Below are 19426 nucleotides of genomic sequence, written 5' to 3'. Positions count from 1 at the left end.
AGAATTTAGGCTGCAATTTAAGGAGCCGCTTGCCGCTTATGAGCCATTATGTTAGCCTCTGTCAGGATGTCTGGCTCCAAGTCTGGTGAGGGCGATGTCTGAGGAGCTTTCTTTGTGAGAGCACCACAGTTTCCTGCCTGAGAGTTCAGTATTGATCTGGCTCAAACCACTAACAGATTTTTACTCTCCTTCACTTCTTTGGTGGCAGGAGACAAGGTTACTGATGCCTTTATACTGTGTTGATTTCATATATTCACGTGGAATAAATGCATGTATAATGCATGTCATGCTTGGCATTCTATGTTAATGTTACTGAAAATATGTTTCCTCTCTGTTTCTGCAAAAACATTTTGAGCCTGGAGGAGAAGAGAGAGTGAGGCAACAGTCTGCATTCTGAGCTGACAGCCTCTAGCTTCTATTGCATCCAGTCCTTCCTGGCCCATTGTAGGTCAAGTTATAGATCAGAAGGAAATGCTGGTACATCTGTGACAGGGAGCTATGCGCCAAAGGGTAAGATTTGGAAACCCTGGTAGGTGAGGAGCCTCATGCCCTCCCTCTTCAGAGCACAGGATAGTAGACAGAAAAGTGGGCGTGGAAAAGTAAACAGTGGATGGAAGAAATGCTTTGTGCTTTGATAGGCATGCCTTTGGAACTGTGGCTTTGACCTTGATGTCCATGGATCACATGATAAACAGGAGTACTTACCAAAAACTCACCAATACAGAATAGCCCTTCTTAAAGGGCTCTGGGTACTTCTGTAAGAGAACTTATTTATACCACTAGAATATGATAACCCTAACAACAATCCTCCAAAATCCTCAAAGCCTAAAGTACACTGGAAACAAAGGAAGATCACTGTGGCTCCTATGTCAGATTTAGAGATGTTTTCTTTCTGAATTTGGAAAGTCAGAATCACCAAGCACTATGAGTGTTAGAATCAGTTGAGGGTTGGAAGAAATGTTTTAGGTTAATCTAATCTATCCTCCCACCTAATGCAATATCTCTGACAGATGATCACCACACCCCAGATAGATATTTAATACACAGGAACTCAATTCTTACGAGGCTGCTCATTTCCTTGCTGGAACAGTTCTTTCTCACTCTGAACTGAATGCCCTCCCTGGGTAACTTGTATTCAGCGCTCTTACTTCTGACCTTTGAAGCCATATAGAATAAAACTGTATTCGTTTGAGTCTGAGAGTCATTTAAATATCTGAAGACAGTGATCATGTTTCCCATTAGTTACAGCCTCCTTGATACAGTTTTCAGATCCTGCCCTGGATGCATTTAAAATAACCAATACGACTCTTAAAGTGTGATCCAACCCTTAAACACAGTGTGACTCATTGGCGTGAGAGGCACACAGAACACATACTATACGACACTTCCATGACAGCAAATAGCTGCTCTGGCATAATTGTTCTTTACTGTGGAGGGGTTGTGGAGTTCACGACCCAGAGACACAACTCCTTAGGCATGGGAGCCTTTGCTAAGACTATTCAAAATTACCAATCTATTTTAATCTTTTAACAATGATACCGTCAAAGAATGTTTGTTCCTTAAAATGCATAGCGAACCATCTCCTGAAATGTGATGTAGAATAAGATTACTTTAATTAAAATATAAAAATATCAGGAATTTAGAAATGGTGAAATTATATCTACCTAAGCAGAGAAGTAAGGTTGCCCGTATATTTGAGTACAGAACATGTTGCTGGGGATAAAAGCCCTGGGGGCATTTCAAAGCTCATGTTAACTTTTTTGTTTCCCTGGACAACATTCCTCTTTCCATTCGTTGTGATTCTCAAAAACTGCATGGAAGCTGATGGGGGATGTTTGTTCTCTTAAGTTGGGCACTATATTATGTCATAATATTTGTTAGAAGCAGTTTTGTTAGAAATGAAGGTGTGTATTATTTGCTGAAAGTTCTGGACTTTAGAGTAGCTGGGCCCATTTGGGGTTCAGCACATTTCTCATCTTCAGCTAAACATGTTCTGCATGGCATCGCGACACACAGAGATGAGACGCTGTGGGGTAGATGCTGTGGTCCCTTCATTATGTCTCATTATGTAGTTGACTTCATACTACATGAGAATGTGACCTAAAGGGTGAGTTACTTCGCTTTATCTAAGTCTTCTCTTGCTTATGGGCGGCTGATCATTTTCTTCTCCTCTTTGAAATCATGAGAGTGTGCCTGCGGGGGTCTGTGTGCTGGGATTTCTAATGTAGGGGAATGGGGGAAAGGGATTTTTGAAAACATGATTCTATTTAATCTTTAAATAGCCCTCTCATGTAGACGTGAGAAATGTAGTCTTGACAAAACAAAAGCAAAGTGATCCATTCAAAGTCATAGTTGATAACAGGTAAAGCTAACATTCAAATACACATGTTCCAGAGAATAATTCCCTGGAGGTCCAGTGGTTAGGATTCTGGGCTTTCACTGCCAGGGGCCCAGGTTCAATCCCTGGTTGGGGAACTAAATCCTGCAAGCTGCACGGCGTGGCCAAAAAAAAAAAAAAGTTCCAGAATCTAAAGCCTTAATTCTAGATGCTGTGCGTTATGCTGCTCTGCGTGTCTCCCAAGAGTTGTAGAGGAAGAGTCCAAGTGTTCTTTTGCCCCTCCAAATTTGTGGACATAAAGACAGATATTGTCTTAACTTTTTCACAGGATACATACTGATGGCTGTGCATCCATTCTCCCTGCTTATTCTACTGATACTGATGGCTACCAACTCATTCATGATTTCTACTGACAGGAGCCTGTTATTGTTCAAGGCTGCACTGTGTCCCCAGACTCCTTTACAGCTAGTGTCCATGTGATCCATTTTTGTCCAGTGAAATGTGAGCAGATGTCAAATGGGTGAGGCTTCCCCAAGAGCAATCGCTCTCCTGATAGAAAGGGGGACACTACAAAGGGGCAAACTCAGTGTCTTTCCCTTCACCCTTTTTCTTCCTCTCTGGGATGTGGGCATGATGTGCTGGTGGAGTAGCCATCTTGCAACCTTTGAGATGATAGCCATAGCCCAAAGATGGCAGAATAGAAAGATGAAAGTAACCTGTGTCCCTGGTGGCATCTTGTACTGCCACTTCTAGAATTCTGATTTTCCGTACATTCGAAAAAGTTACTATTACATACAGACCAACGTAGTCCTAACTGATACATTGATTTTCTCCTTACTTCCCTTCCATTTGTCTACAAGCTCCAGACCATGGTTAAGAAGAGGGTATTCGAAGCCTTAATTTGGGAATTCATATCAGAGTTGTTCATAGGATACTGTGAATTAAGATGCTTCTCCTCTACCACCCCCAAACCAAAATTTCATTGTACCTCCCACCACCCCCAATGCTGTGGGTGACCACATGCCTGAACTGGGGAAAAGCAAAATGGGATGAGGGGTGAAGAGAGAGAGGTAGGTTCTTGCACTCCTAATTATCAAGCAAGGGTGGTGTGTCCAGAGCCCAGGGTTGAATGCCCTGAAGTCTTCTATATTTCATCTGTATTGAATTTTAGAAGAAAAAGGTATGCAATATGATTTGCTTCAAAATTTCGTTTCTATGGCACTATCCCTGGATATCTTGGTGCATTTTTTTTCAGGTGGAACTATTTAAGTCAAATTTATTTTAGTGTCCCTCAATTCTAAGAAGAATAAGCATATCCTATTTTAAACCACAGGGGAATTGTCACATTAAAATGAATGTAGAATATGTAGAATAAATCCACAAAAATAGATCAGAATAAAGCTTCCTGAGTGCCTCTTATCCAGTATGACCCTCCTATGAGAGGGAATATTTATTCAGCACATTTGTATACCCAGAGGGGATATTTACATGCCTGTAAACAAGAAAATGCTATAAGAGATGAGTAATTGTTAAAGTACCATCTGAAAGTAAAGCGTTATTCATTATGGTCTTTTAAAATGTTTTCTTGCGTTAAGGACTAAAGATGAGCAAATGAAACACTGAAGCATGTCTTCTTTGCAAATTGAGATCAAAATTGCTGCATTATCCTTGGTTGCACTTATATCACAATGATAAAGGAAGTTAATGAAATATTCTGTGTGAAGACGAAGGAGAAAAGGAAATTACAGAAAGTGGGCCTGTACTTTTTTTTTTCTTTTTTTGAGCTATAATTTCGAAGACAACTGGGAGTAGTGAACAGCTCAGTGGCATAAAGTTGGTCTGCCATGTGTCACCCATTTGGGCATGATGTGGCTAAATGAACTCACCCATGAGCCTGAATGTCAAGGGAGGGGGACAGAGAAGAGAGATGGTGAGGGCACATACCAGAAGTATTAGCCATCTGTGTTTCTGTCCATTTGGAGAATCCATTTTCAGGGCCCCAATCAGGAAGTCTCTCTTTCCTCAAACAGGAATGAAATAAAATACTCACTCTCTTCTCTGCCATTTGAGCAGAGCATATGCTGAATACACAGTGGCAGGAAACCCTGGGAGAGCACAGCGAGTTGGCCTAGGGGATTCAGTCTCCTCTCTTGTCTCCCATTACTTCCTGTCATCATTTTAACTTACTCAACTCTCACCCACCCTTAAATTAATAAACAGATCCATTGCTGTGACTTTGCATTCGTCCCCAGCTGCCCCTTGTCTCTTTTCTCCCCTTAGCAATGAAACAATTTTTCATTTACTATAAAATTAATACAAAAGGAAGGAAATCTTCCCATTTGCGACAACATGGATGGACCTTGAGGGCCTTATGCTAAGTGACATAAGCCAGAAAGAGAAAGACAGATACCGCATGGCATCACTTATACATGCAATCTAAAACAAGCAAACAAACAGAAAATCAAACTCATAGAAACACAGAAAAGTGGCTGCCAGGGGCTGGAGGGTGGGGGAAATAGGGAGAGGTTGGCCGAAGGTCAAAGGGTACAAACTGTCAGCTATAAGATGAATAAGGTCTGAGGATCTAATGTAAAACATGGTGACTATAGTTGATAACACTGTATTTTCTAATTGTAATTCACTAAGAGAGTAGAACTTAAATATTCTCAACAAAAATAGAAAAAAAGATAAATGTGTGAGGTCATGAATGTGTTAATTAACTAGATGTAGGGAATCCTTCCACAATGGATTCATACATCAAATCACCATGATATATACTTTAAATATCTTATAATGTTATGTGTTGATTATACCTCAGTAAAGCTGAATTTTTAAAAAAACAAACAATTTTTTTTAAAAAAAAGCAATACAATTGTACTATAGGTTTGCAAGATGGTACCACTGGGGGAACTAGGTAAAGGGCACAGGGGAAATCTCTATTGTTTCTTACAATGCATGTGAGTCTACGTTTATCTCAAAATGACAAGTTTAATTTTTAAAAAGAAGGTACGTGCTTGATACAAAAAATCTTAAACGCTACCTCATTCTAGAGGATGTGCAGTCCTGCTGCCACTGGCATGGTTTACCTACATCAAAGAATAACTCAGAGGTATTTAATTCTTTTGTATGCAAGTTGTTTCCTTACATGTGAGAGAATCAGTTGGTAGACTGAATTAAAGAAGGCCAAAACAGGATTTATAAAAGGCTGGAGAGAGGGGGAGGGAAAACCTGAAGATATTCTGGAAATAGGGAATCTCCTTTGCACATTTATGGAGTAAACTGATTGGCTGACAGCTAACAGAGCAGTCACTCTGGGCATCTGGCCTTGGTAAGGGCTTCAAAGAAAACAATTTCATTTGTTTTTGGATTCTCCATCACATTTTGAGGGTCTAACTGGGGAGCACCCAAGTCGGGCTTTCTAGGTCTGCCCATGGCCTTTCACCAGCACATGAACCAAGGTTAGGCCCATTCTGCACCACTGTGCACAATAGACTCTCTCCCCAGCGTGGAAGAGCAGGCCAGGGCTGGCTTTGGAATCAGGAGTAACACTTGGATTGCAGCTTGACTCCACCATCCATTCATCGAGAGGCTTGGCCAAATCGACCTCTCCGAGGCTCTTTTCCCCACCTCTAAAAGAAACAGAGTATGGTTGTGAGAGTTGAATGATAGCATAATGATGGGTCAAGTCCTCTACATGTGCTATGTATTTCTCCTGCTGTCGTCTGTGCATTCAGTATGAGAGATATCAAAACACATATGGTCAATTTCTGCTTGTTCTTCCCACAAGGAAGTTGTAAAGTTAACATAACTCCTACCTGTTTAATATAGGCCCCATAATTAGATCTGTATTATCGATTACAAAGAGCTTTCAGTGGCTGTTTTAAACCCTGGCAGAAGAGGATATTACTTTCACAATTTTTTTTTGTTTTTTTTGCTGAAACACCATGCATCATTTTTTTAAAAGGAAGCAAAAAAAAAAAAAAAAACCCTGCTTCTCTAAGCCTTGAGACCTTTGACCCTCAGGCGAGAGCTACCATCATAGGCACCAGCTGGGTGTCTGGGCCCTGTTGGCACAGCTGACAAAATGTCAGTGCCCGTCATTTCTTCTGGGAGCTCTTGAGAGCTGATTGAGCAGAAAGCTCAGTCTTTTCCAGAAACAGTTCTCCCCTACTGCTTTATTGATCCCTGCCAGGGACCTCATTTTTGATCCTTTAGCTTGACGTGGCCAATTCTCCGTTGAGTTACAGTGGAGGACTGTGGTATTAAATTGTCCAGCTGGAAACACTCCCACTCCCATCACCTCCCCATTTTGTTTTGAGCTGGCTCTGAAACAGCTTCTCAAAAATGAAGAATTGTCTGTGTCGTATAGATAACACTTCTTTAATTCCTGGTGTCTCAAGATTAAATTAGCTATTTTGATGGGCTCATATTCTGAGAACACTGTGTTTTTGAAAACCAACCTTTTATCATGCTGGGAGCCATTTGAAAGCTTTGAGTGAATCTTTGCCAGACCTAAGTATTGATCTTTGTGGCAGGAGGTAGAGAAAGAAATGTAGCAGACAGGGCAAACGAATAGGAATTAAAAGGTTAGAGAACACCACTGAGTTCCTCTGTGTGAGAAAAGTGCTGTTGTGAGGAGCAAAATGGGCCAGGGGAGGGATACAGGAACATCCTGGGCTTCGATGATTTTCTTAAAAGCAGCCCTAATGATTCTCAGTGACCACCAGGGAAGGAACCTTATAAACGTCAGAAAAAAATTCTTCTCACCTTCTTCAGTTGACAGTAATCCTCCCTCTGAACTAAGTTTTTGTCTTCAAAGGTTGATTTAGTTTAGGGTGATCAGCTCATTTGACGCTTTGGTCAATGATGTCACGATCTGCATTGTGTTATTGGGGCATCTTAATAATATTTCCCTCAGTAACAGTTAACAATGATGATAGTCTAGAATAAGGGCCAGCAAACAATGTCCCACCACCTGTTTTTGTACAGTGCCATCAGCTACTCTTTCAAATGGTTGGGGAAAAATCAAAAGAAGAATAATATCTTTTGTGCCATGAGAAAATTATATGAAATTCAAATTTCAGTGTTCATAAAGTATTATTGGGACACAGCCCTGCTTGTTCACTTACATGTTGTCCGTGGCTACTTTCACACTACAAAAGCAGAGTTGAGTAGTTGTATCAGAGGTCATATGGCCCACAAAGTCTGAAATATTTACTATCTGGCCTTTCACAGAAAAATATTTCCTTCCCTTACTCCACACCAGTGCTGCCCAATAAAACTTTCTGCAGTGATGGAAGTGTTCCATAACTTTTACTGTCTAATCCAGTAGGCACTAGCCATGTGTGGCTAGTTAAATTTAAACTAATTAAAATTCAGTAAAATCTAAAATTTATTTCCTCAGTTGCTCTAGCCATATTTCAGTGCTCAATGGCCACATATGGCTAATGGCTACCATATTGAACAGCACAAGTCGAGGATAATAAATTATCACTATCAAGGAGCTCCATTGTTTGTTCCGTGGAATATATAGACCTCTTTCATTGCTTCTTCCTTTCTTTGCTAACCTTTTAGGGGTCACTTCTATGCTTCATTTTACAATCAGAGGACAGTAGCTTTCTTAGCTTGGTTACTTCTGTTCAGCAGACCTAAGACAAGGATTTGGTTGCATGTGGTTTATATGGAAGGCAATCCCAGAAAGCATCAGTAGGGGTGTGGGGAAGTGAGATAGAGAAGGGAAGAAAGCCAATTAGTGGTGTGTTAGCAATCCAGTCACCAACGTGGGCAACCGGAACGCAATCCTATGGGGAAACTCTAGGAGATGGTGTAGAATATGCCTCAGAATTATTCCACCTGAGGGTTAAGGAAGCTGGGGCACTTATCTACCAATTCCCCCATTAGTTGTTGGTTGAAGGCTATTTCTGGGGGCATTAGCTCCTCAGCACTGCAGACTGAGCATGTTTTACAACCATAAAACTTGCACTCAGGCAGAGAGTCACAGGTGTTCACGGTAAGTAGCCCACAGTAAACAGCAGTATTACCAAGGAGATATGGGCAGGGCACCGATAGCATCTGCTACAGTAAGGCACTGAAGGGCATAGCACAGGAAACTCAAAGTATGGCTCTGCTCCTCTGTAATAGCTTTGGTAAAAGGCTGGTGATAGTCATTAGATAAAGTTAGTGGCTAAAATTGAGACTTGGGTGTATCTGTGAATGACTAGTGTCCTTTACACTGAAATGTGCCTGTAGTAGCACCACCTGACCATGCTCTTTGAGCTCATGGCAACCAGCATTGCTGCCACATGTCCTGCTGTGACCACATGGAAATATCCCTACTGGCCAGCCCATGTTCTTTGACAGTTGAACATTGGTTGACAACTGAGCATTGTTTTAGGATCATGCCAGAGGCCAGTACAATATTACATGTACAATATTAGATGACTGACCCAAGAGGGCTAGGTGGAAAGTGGGAACTGAGAAATTAAAAAGTGGTCAAGAAGCCAGGAAAACCATGAAGATGGATTGACCAATGTAGGTGGCCTTGAGAAGTTCCAAAGGTGCTGCAGATGCCTTGGATAGCTTCTGATGCAGTTCTTATGGGCTGGCTTCAACATGCTGGCACTCTGAAGCAGGACAGATGAATGATTCTGAATATGACAATTTAGAACAGCAGTACCCAGCTTGTAATTGATGACAAGAAACAGAGAAATACACCATATACCAAAAAGTCTCTGGGAATTCAATACAAAACCTCAGTGCTAAATATTGGCCTAATTTTGGAGATCAGTCAGGTCATATGTTTCTAATTAGGTAGGGTTTTAAAAACTTTTTAAAAATATACGTTTTTCAAACTTTCCAAATACAGGCTGTTGCAGTTGGGAATCAAATTTTTAAAAAATTTAAGGAGTTAACCACCCTTTCTTCCTGCATTTCTGTAATTGGGAGAAATGGGGTCACCTTTTGTCTTTCTTTCTGGCATGTCTGTGTGCTCAAAGGAACTCTGCCCAGTCTCCAGGTGCTTAGGCTTTGGGCCTAGCATGTGTCTGAAATCCCTTCCTTCTGGGGAGTCAGAAGGACTAAGTCTTTAAAACTATGTTATCATAGTGGAAAACTAGAAAAAAAGTCTAAACAGGTCATCAAGTAGATGCGAATAATAATTTTGATAGCCATATAAAAATGTCTCTTCTATTAGGTTGAATTCCATTACTAGTTAAGTTAAAGCTAGCTGTTATACTAGGTAAACCCTATAATCTTGGTGGTTTAACAAAGCAAGTTTATTTCTTAATCATAAAAAGTACAGTTGGTGCAGGGAGCTGGGGTTAGGGGCCTCTGTGTTCTCTCAGTACTTGGGACCTCAGGCAGAAGAAGAATCTAAAATCTTTAAAACATGGCTTCCAAGATTACTCCAAGCATCAATTCAATCAGCAGATGGTAGGGAGGGGTGAGATAGAGGGAGAGAGAGTAAGAGAGGTTGCTTGCACAGGAGGAGTTAAACGGCCCAGGCCTGGAAGTGGCATATGTGGCTTTTCTACCCATATTGCATTGGCCAGAACTCAGTCATGTGGCACGACCTAATCACAGGGGAGGCTGGGAAATGTAGTCCAGTAAAGGGCCAGGGGGAAGAGATGAGGGTTTGTTGAATAGCCAGTCGATTTCTGCCACACAAGGTCTATCTCTTTTCTTCTTCTCCCTTGACCTTTCTCTACCACGACTTAGGTATGGAAAAGCCCTTATGCCTGCCCGCCCTGGTTGGGGCAGTGTGTCCCCAGTGGATCCCTTCAAAACCCAAGTTCTAATCTCTTTGCCTTTTCTCTTGCTTTTTAAATTCTGCTAATCTCTCTGGTTTCTGGGAAGAGCCTGAGGACAAGCCAATGGTGAGGAGCGGAAAGTAAAAGCCACGAATTCTAACCGTGGCACTCTCACCAGAGCCATTTCTGGATCCCTGGCATCACACCCAAAGGTACAGATTCTTGTGGGCCCAAGACCTCAAGCCTGTAGTGATGGGTACTTCCTGCTCCCAACATCCTTGAAAGGACTGGAGGTTTTGTCTGAAGTGACCTGCTCCATTGATAATGCACCTTGTCTTCCAGGGATGGGAAGAGGATTCATTCTTCAGAGGGCACAAACAGCAAATTCTTTTTTCGTCTCCTATGAAACAGAGTAGGAGTGCTGTAAATGCCAAGCAGTATGGATTTTTTAGAATGATGAGTCACTGCTTCTGGTTTTTTCAAGGCAATTATTCATCCAGTCTGAATCTCTTCAAGATGAGCCATTAAGTCTGTTATATAGACAAAAAGCATGACTGAGATCGCCGAAAGATTGATTTAGGTCAAATAGTAAAGCTGGAGCAAATAACTTTTAGAAAGAGTGCATCTGTTTTGAAAAAAAGAATTGAAATTCAGAACTCAAGGGCTGAGACTGCTTGCCAGTGTAACCCTTGGCTTCAATGATCCTCTGGCACCAAAGGTCTGGGTTACATTTGTGGGACAAGGAATCCAGCTTATGCTTCACTTTCTTCAGGCAGGTACCCAGCTCGTAGAAAATGCCTCCTCAGCTCAGAGCTAGAGAGAGAGAATTAATTAACAGACAACGATATCATGAATATTAAATCTGCAAGTTGTCTAAGGAAACAAATCCCCTCACCCCCAGTCTTGTAAATACCTCCGATTCTTACAGTTTCCCCATCTGTAGTGTACCCTCCACACACACCCCACCTATACCCTCCTTTTATGCCTACAGTTTTCCTCTGCCCTGAACCAGTCTTCCTCTGTCCTGAACCACCATCTTTTGGCTCCAAAGTTATGATTCCAGCTTAAGCTGTTCCCTAGGCTTCTTTAAGTGCCCAGAAAATCACTGCCTGTTGCCCTTTGCACACCCTTAATCCTGGTGGGAAAAAAGTCCCCTCTGTTACTTATAAAAACTGGGATTCCTTCCATTTTTTAAACCCTATTTGTTAAAATGGGATGATAAACCATGGCTTGCTGCCGGAAGAAGAGAATGAAGCATCCCCACCTTAACTCCTCCCGAAGCAGGCCTACTCCCTAGCTTATGCACGTGCCAAGCCAACCAGCAAACAATAGAGCTATTGCTGCCTTGCATGGATCTGTGAGCCCAGGAGCCTGAACTTAATTCATGAAGAATTTTTGTGTTCACTTGAGTGTTGGGAAGTCTGGGATACTTTACATTTCTTGTGCCACCTATGCACCACGTGGCACAATCCTGCATTCTAGCCCCTGTACATACTATAGGAGACATCATTTGCTCAGCGACTTCGGATCATTGATGCCTTTACTTTTCTTTGTTTGTTTGTTTTTGCGGTACGCGGGCCTCTCACTGTTGTGGCCTCTCCCGTTGCGGAGCACAGGCTCCGGACGCGCAGGCTCAGCGGCCACGGCTCACGGGCCCAGCCGCTCCGCGGCACGTGGGATCCTCCCGGACCGGGGCACGAACCCGTGTCCCCCGCATCGGCAGGCGGACTCTCAACCACTGTGCCACCAGGGAAGCCCAATGCCTTTACTTTTTAATGATCAATAAGAAAATGTGTTGCAACTAAGATTGTAGAAAATGTCAAGTTTAAAGCTTCAGCATCATCTTTAAAGACTTCAAAACATTAAATATTATTCCATTTTGCAAGGATTAACTAATTCAAAAACTGAGTTTGGGAAAGGCAAAACAATGGCACAGATGTTGAAATTCTAGTTACATAGTTAACACTTTGCTAATGGGATTATACCAATTTAAGTTCTAACTCCTAGTTTGACCTGATACATCCAGCTTGGGCACACATAGCGCAGAGAAGCAGGTGGGAGAAGGTTACATCCTAATGTCAAAGTCATCAAGTACTTGCCCACCCTCCAGTTCAGTGGGTGAAGTTTTTGTTTTTTTTAAATTTTACTTTACTGTTATTTTTATTTATTTATTTATTTTAGGCTGCGTTGGGTCTTCGTTGCTGCGCGCGGGCTTTCTCTAGTTGCGGCGAGTGGGGACTCCTCTTCGTTGTGGTGCACGGGCTTCTCATTGCGGTGGCTTCTCTTGTTGCGGAGCACGGGCTCTAGGCGCCCAGGCTTCAGTAGTTGCAGCACGTGGGCTCAGTAGCTGTGGCTCGCAGGCCCTAGAGTGCAGGCTCAGTAGTTGTGGCGCACAGGCTTAGTTGCTCCGCGGCATGTGGGATCTTCCCGGATCAGGGCTCGAACCCATGTCCCCTGCATTGGCAGGTGGATTCTTAACCACTGCGCAACCAGGGAAGGGCCCCTCAGTGGGTGAAGTTTTAAACCACCAAGCCTGGGTTGTGAATCCTGGAGGCTTGGACTCAGTCTAGTTCTTTGCTCCAACGGTACTTAGCAAGTTGTTATCTGTCAATAAATATCTAGCTCTAAAATTCCACTCTGTGCATCAGTTTTTCTAAGTCATGGATTTTTTTTCATTCTGCATACTAAACATTGACTACATCCAAAGCTTGGTTTAAAATGACTTCATGGGGTATCTTCTCCTTAACCAAAAGACGTTGACTCATGCCACACTTCTCCATGCAGATTTAGCTTTTTGGTGTACTAAAAATGGGCAGAAGTTCTTAGTCTATAAAGCATATGGAGTGTCGGGGTTTGGGAGGAACAAAGCATCTTAGAAGGGCTGTATTTTTCCTACTTTAACACCTAGGGAATGCTTCTTTCCCCTCTAATTTTTCAGCAAACTTTTCTGTCGGTAGAAGTAAGGAAAAGCATTCAAGTCAAAACATCATTTGCCTTGGATTTCAAAACCATAATCTCTGTTTTGTTTTATTGTGCCTAGCTAAAACCCTGTGGGTTAGACTTTGTTGCACTGTAAAAATAAATAAATAAATAAATAATAACCTTTGACAAATGTGATGATGAGAGCACACGACTCTAAATTCTAGCATAGCCTTTGTGTAAGAAGTTGTTCCCTATTCTGCCTCTCTTCTCGTATTTAAAGCAGGAATCATCTTCACCTAGATATTCATTGACAGATAACATCTTGCTAAGTATTGTTGGAACAAAGAATTACACTGATTCCAAGCCTCCTAGACTCACAACCCAGGCTTAGTGTGGTAACACTTTACCCACTGAATGGGAGGGTGGACAAATACTTAATGACATGCTTCTGCTGATTCCTGAGGTGGTTGAAGCATCTCTTTACTAAATCACAGGTTCATGGGCAAAATCTGGAGATGACTAAAACTATTCACAGTTCTGATGGCCAGGATTTTTGGATGTATCTATGGGAGAATTGTGCGATAAAAGTTCCCATGGATATATTTGAGTAAATGATTATTGGTTTAAGGCAAAGCAAAAGGACTGTTGCAACACTGTAGTATTGAGTGGCCACCAGTGGGCTTATTTGGACTGCTAATATTTGTGATAGGGACCAGGAGCTGTGTTTTCCTATCAAAGAAGACGCTGAGTAATTGTTTCCAATCTTTCCCTGCCTCACCTCCCCACCCTGTTACATCCCAGATCTTGTGTTTTTATTCTTGTTTAGATGTTTGTTGTTGTTGTTATTGTTGTATCTGCTCAGGTTCACCCACCCACCTAGGAGAACCCACCAGGTCCCCACGGCAGCCAGAATGGCCATTTAAAAATATCAATAGGAAATCAAAGAGGATGGAACACTTCCAAACTCGTTTTACCAGGCCAGCATTACCCCGATACCAAAGCCGGAAAAAGACAACACAAGGAAAGAAAATTACAGGTAAATATCGTTGATGAACATTGATGTAAAAATCCTCAGCAAAACATTAGGAAACTGAATTCAGCAGTACATTAAAAGGATCATACACCATAATCAAGTGAGATTTACTCCTGGCATGCAAGGATGGTTCAACACATACAAGTTAGTAAATGTGATACACCACATTAACAAAATGAAGGATAAAAATCATATGATTCTCTCAATAGATGCAGGAAAAGCATTTGACAAAACTCAACATCCTTTCATGATGAAAACCCTCAACAAATTAGGTATAGATGGAATGTACCTCAACATAATAAATGCCATACAGTCGTCCCTCGGTATCCACAGGGGATTGGTTCCAGGACCCAGCACAGATACCGAAATCTGAGGATGCTCAAGTCCCATAGTCAGCCCTCCATATCCACAGTTCTGCATCTGCAGATTCCACCAACCCCAACCACAGATCATGCAGTACTGTATTTACTATTGAAAAAAATCCATGTATAAGGTTGGTAAAAGGGTACAAACTTTCAGCTGTAAGATGAATAAAGTCTGAGTATCTAATGTATAGCATGGTAACTATAGTTGATAATACTATATTGTATAGTTTTTAAAATTGAGATATAATTGACATATAACATTGTGTAAGTTTAAGGTGTACAACGTGTTGATTTGACACATTTATATATTGCAATATGATTACCACCAAAATGTTAGCTAACATCTCTACCATGTCACGTAATTATCTTTTTGTGTGTGTGGAGGGAACGTTTAAGATCTCATAGCAACTTTGAAGCATATATTGAAATTTGTTAAGAGAGATCTGAAGTGTTCTCAGCCAAAAAAAAAAAAGGCAGATATGTGAGGTGATGGATGTGTTAATTAACTTGATTGTGAATACTCTTTCACAATATATACATAGTATACAAATATCAAGTCACATTGTACACTTTAAATATATTACAATTTTATCCATCAGTTATACCTTGGTAAAGCTGAAAAAAAAATACCAATAGGATCACAACAATCACAGCATTCCCCTGCTTAAAACCTTTCAATGACTTCCTATTGATCCCAGAATAAAGTCCAAACTCCCTTAGCTCATGAGCAGTTTCCTTCTGGATCAGGCCCTTGCTTACCTCTTTTCTACCTTATTTGTATGCTGCACTCATGCCACATCCAATTATGGGCATGTTCTCTTATGATTGGCCCATTGAGATTTCCTCCCTCTGAGATCCTTCTTTGCTCCCTTCTCTGTCTGGCTAATGCTTATATGATCTTTAAGACATGACTCAAGCATCACCTCTTACTGGAAGCCTTCCACGATCCCTCCCATCTCCAGACTGAGACAGGTACTCACCTCTGTACCACTGAAGAAACCTCTGCTTACATCTGACCCAATGTCAGAGCCTCTCCCTCATCATACCTCGAGATCTTTGATTGCAGAGTCTGTCTCTCACCTCAGTGTTCCCAGTGTCTAGCATCCTTCCTGGATCTGAAAGACTAATCAAATTCTTTTGGGAAACAGATAAAGTGCCATTGAAAATAGAGATTCCATACAAGCTACTATATATAAAATAGATAAACAACGAGGTCCTAACTGTATAGCACAAGGAACTAGATTCAATACCCTGTAATAAACCATAATGGAAAAGAATATGAAAAGGAATATGTACATGTAGCCATAACTGAATCACTTTTCCATACACCTGAAACTAATACAATATTGTAAATCAACTATACTTAAATTTAAAAACAGAAAATAGAGATTCCATATTGCATGAGGTTTTTAAAAACATGTAGTGAAGGATAGCATTGAGAAAACTACTCCAATAAACCTGTAACTCAAGAAATAGAGCAGCATCAGCTACCCAGAACACCCTCATCATGCCCCCTTTCAGGCATTATTGCCCCAAGATAAGCACTATCCCGCCACTATAAATTAGTTTTGCCTGTTTTTTACTTTAAATGAATGGAAACATACAATATGTACTCTTCTGCGTCTGGTTTCTTTCACTCAACATTTTGTTTATGAGATCCAGCACAACGATGTTGAGTCTAATTGTAATGTGTTCATTCTCATTTCTGTATAGTATTCCATTGTGTAAACATACCACAGTATATTTATCCAACCATCATCAGGCAGTATTTGCATAGTTTCCGATTTGGGGCTTTTACAGAGCGCTCTGCTAGTCGCTTATTTATTTTGTTGGTAAAATTACTTTTCCCAAGAAATGCCTTCAGCAATGTCCTTAATTCCAAACTAATCTGCACATTCTTTTACTTGTTGAGTTAATTAGAGCTGGATCAGTGAGGTCAAAAATGGCAGATCAATTATCAAAGAGTTGGTGAGTAAAATCAACCTCCTAGGACAAACATAGCTTACAAGCTTAAGCAAACAAGCACAATTTTCTACCCCAAACATTCTAACATGTAGTTTCCTGTCATAAACATTCATAGTCTCAGGGTTACAAGTCAACAGTCTTTAGAGTTACTAAAACTAACCTTGCAAGATTATAGAAATGCTCTTTGCCCCTTTTCAGTAAACAGCCTTAGAAAGTCAACTTTATAATGACCATATATAGAAGTAAAGATTTAGCTTAAATGTTGTGAAAACTTGTAGGTAAATATTTGCTTATCTTCTCCTTTATCTGTCTAAGCAAAGGGTAATGGTTAATCCAGTGTTTCGAACTGTCAAAAATGCTTGTGTCACGTCTTAACCTTTCTCCCCATGTTTTTTCATATCCTCCTATTTGAAACTTGTAGCCTCTGATTTCAATGTTTATCTCAGTTGAGCTTGAATCATAGATACTCAGGACTTGTTTTATTATTTTCCATAATGGTGTATATATAAATTTATCTGATAATAATTACTCAGTTTCACTGAATTGAAGTGAATTAAATAATGTTTCAGAAAATAGTTAAGAAAGACACCCATCAGGTGTTCTGATGGTTTCATTGCATTGCCTCTTTTCAGAGATGTAAATTAGGAAAAGGTGGTATGGTTAATAATGATCGACTGTTAAATTAAGGTGAAGTCAAACATGACCTTGAGATATCTTGAGCAAGAACCTAATATAGAAGAGATAGAGAAGAAAGATATGGAAAATAAGAGGGGAAAATACCAGGAGTGTTTCTTTAACACATTGAGCTAGGTTGGCTAGACAAGCCATCATCAGTCATAAGCAAAGTGGGAAAATTAGCAGATCTGAGAAACAGTGAAAGGATCCCAAGTTAAAACAGGGAAAAGGAGAAAGATCTCTAAGGGCAGGAACATATTAAAAGCAAGTAAGTAAACATTTCTGTAATACACGTGTGTGAAGGGGAGACAGGAATCTATGGAAAGATTTTCTCTCCAAAAAACATACGGCAAATCGGTAGAGAGCTAAAGGCCCAGACGAGCTTGTTGGGTGTCCCAGATGTAAACCCCGAAAGGAGAATTCACGTGAAGTGATTTATTAGTAGGCGTTCCCAAGCAGGCGAGTGGGAAGGGGGCATGGGAAGGAAGGAGGCCAGGCAAGAGTGCAGTAGCCAGCAAGCCCACGGAGGGTAACTTGGGCTCAGTCCTGAGGGAGCTCCGCGGACAGTGGAGGTCACACCTCAGAGCTGTCCCCATCGCTGGAGTTGCTCCTCCTGGACTGTCAGTCATTGGTCAAGGGCTGCCCTGGGGGCACCCCCAGCTCTCTTTGCCCAGGCAAAACCGGATTACAACTGGGGTAACAGCTCCAAAGTCGATAGAGCAAGCAGGATCGGAGAGTGAGACATGAGATGCTCTGTGGCTTTGTCCGGGCCACTCTGGACGTCTGTGGAAGGCAAGCCAATGTGAACACTTCCCTGGGGCGCTGCGACCTGGAGCTGAGAGAGAGAAACCCTTTGCCCTCGGCTGTGGAGTTGTGATAAGGTAAGCTGGAGCGTCAAAGTCACGCATGATGCGGATCGTTGAGAGAGTGAAGGGACACCAGATTGAGTGGCAGCCGAACCAAGGGAGCCCTGAGGGTATTCGAGTCCCTAGTTCTATTATTCCTCCCTTTTGCTGTGGTTTGGATTTAGAAATCGATTCTCCTCTTCACTTTATTTTTCAAATATTTACAGAGCTCCTACTGTATACCAAGCACTGCTCAACGGCTGAGGCTGTGGATGTGAACAGAAAAGATAAAAGCCCTCTGTGCCCTCATAGAACTTACAGTCTAGTGGACAGACAGCCATCTGTCTGTCTGTGTGAATTGTGAATTAGCTGTTTCCCCCACTAGACTGTAAGCTTCATTTTATATATATATATGTATATGACAATGTCCTATTGGGACAAGTGCTATGAAGAAAAAAAGCCAGTCAGAGCAAGCGGATAGAGTGAAGAGGGAGGTGGTTATTTGGAATAGGGAGGCCTTTCTGCAAAGAGATATTTGAGCAGAGACCCGAATACATGAGGGTGTGAACTAGGCAAGAATGTGGGCGGGAGGTGAGTTTCTTCTGTTGATGGCAACCAAGAGAGTCTTGAAAGTCTTTCTGACGATTTTGAAACATCATGGTTCGTGGGATTGTATTGTATTGTATTTGAGCAGACCTGCCGTGGTCCCCAGGGCTAAGGGGGGTGTGCGTGTTCCTTCTGGGTCCAGTCTTGCCAAGGCGGCTCTAAGCAGGGGTGGGGGGCCTTCGCTGGGCGCTTTGCCTCGCTACTCAGGGCTGAGTGTTTACAGGGCCGTGGCTGACGCCACCCGCTGAGAGGTGACGGTCTAGGAGATTTTCCTTTATGGTCATTTGGATTACAATGTTGGAACTTTTCTTTCCTAGTTCAGTTGTAAACTCAGGTTTTTAAATCTGCTTATGAGCCCTCTTACAACATCAGACTTCCTGGTTCAAGGTGTGTTCTTTTTGTTTTGGTATTTTTTTTGGTGGGGTGGAGGGTGTTTTTATTTTTTTTTATTTTTTTTTATTTTTTTAACATCTTTATTGGAGTATAACTGCTTTACAATGGTGTGTTAGTTTCTGCTTTACTCTTGCCAAGGCGGCTCTAAGCAGGGGTGGGGGGCCTTCGCTGGGCGCTTTGCCTCGCTACTCAGGGCTGAGTGTTTACAGGGCCGTGGCTGACGCCACCCGCTGAGAGGTGACGGTCTAGGAGATTTTCCTTTATGGTCATTTGGATTACAATGTTGGAACTTTTCTTTCCTAGTTCAGTTGTAAACTCAGGTTTTTAAATCTGCTTATGAGCCCTCTTACAACATCAGACTTCCTGGTTCAAGGTGTGTTCTTTTTGTTTTGGTTTTTTTTTTTTGGTGGGGTGGAGGGTGTTTTTATTTTTTTTTATTTTTTTAACATCTTTATTGGAGTATAACTGCTTTACAATGGTGTGTTAGTTTCTGCTTTACAACAAAGTGAATCAGTTATACATATACACATGTTCCC

The 19426-nt window shown here is 41.5% G+C and overlaps 1 long non-coding RNA gene across 1 annotated transcript in view; it reads left to right on the top strand.

The window, feature by feature from the left end:
* The window catches only part of LOC114484701 (uncharacterized), a 106022-nt gene extending 88244 nt beyond the window's left edge, over nucleotides 1–17778 (top strand). Inside the window, exons 3-4 of the long non-coding RNA XR_003677883.1 lie at nucleotides 13871–14044; nucleotides 17707–17778. This is a non-coding gene — a long non-coding RNA (uncharacterized lncRNA). The remainder of the gene's footprint in view (nucleotides 1–13870; nucleotides 14045–17706) is intronic.
* The last annotated feature ends 1648 nt before the right edge of the window (nucleotides 17779–19426 follow it).

The sequence above is a fragment of the Physeter macrocephalus genome, chromosome 21, assembly GCF_002837175.3.
Source record: "Physeter macrocephalus isolate SW-GA chromosome 21, ASM283717v5, whole genome shotgun sequence".
Lineage (NCBI taxonomy): Eukaryota > Metazoa > Chordata > Mammalia > Artiodactyla > Physeteridae > Physeter > Physeter macrocephalus.
This window is presented reverse-complemented; position numbering and strand designations above follow the sequence as displayed.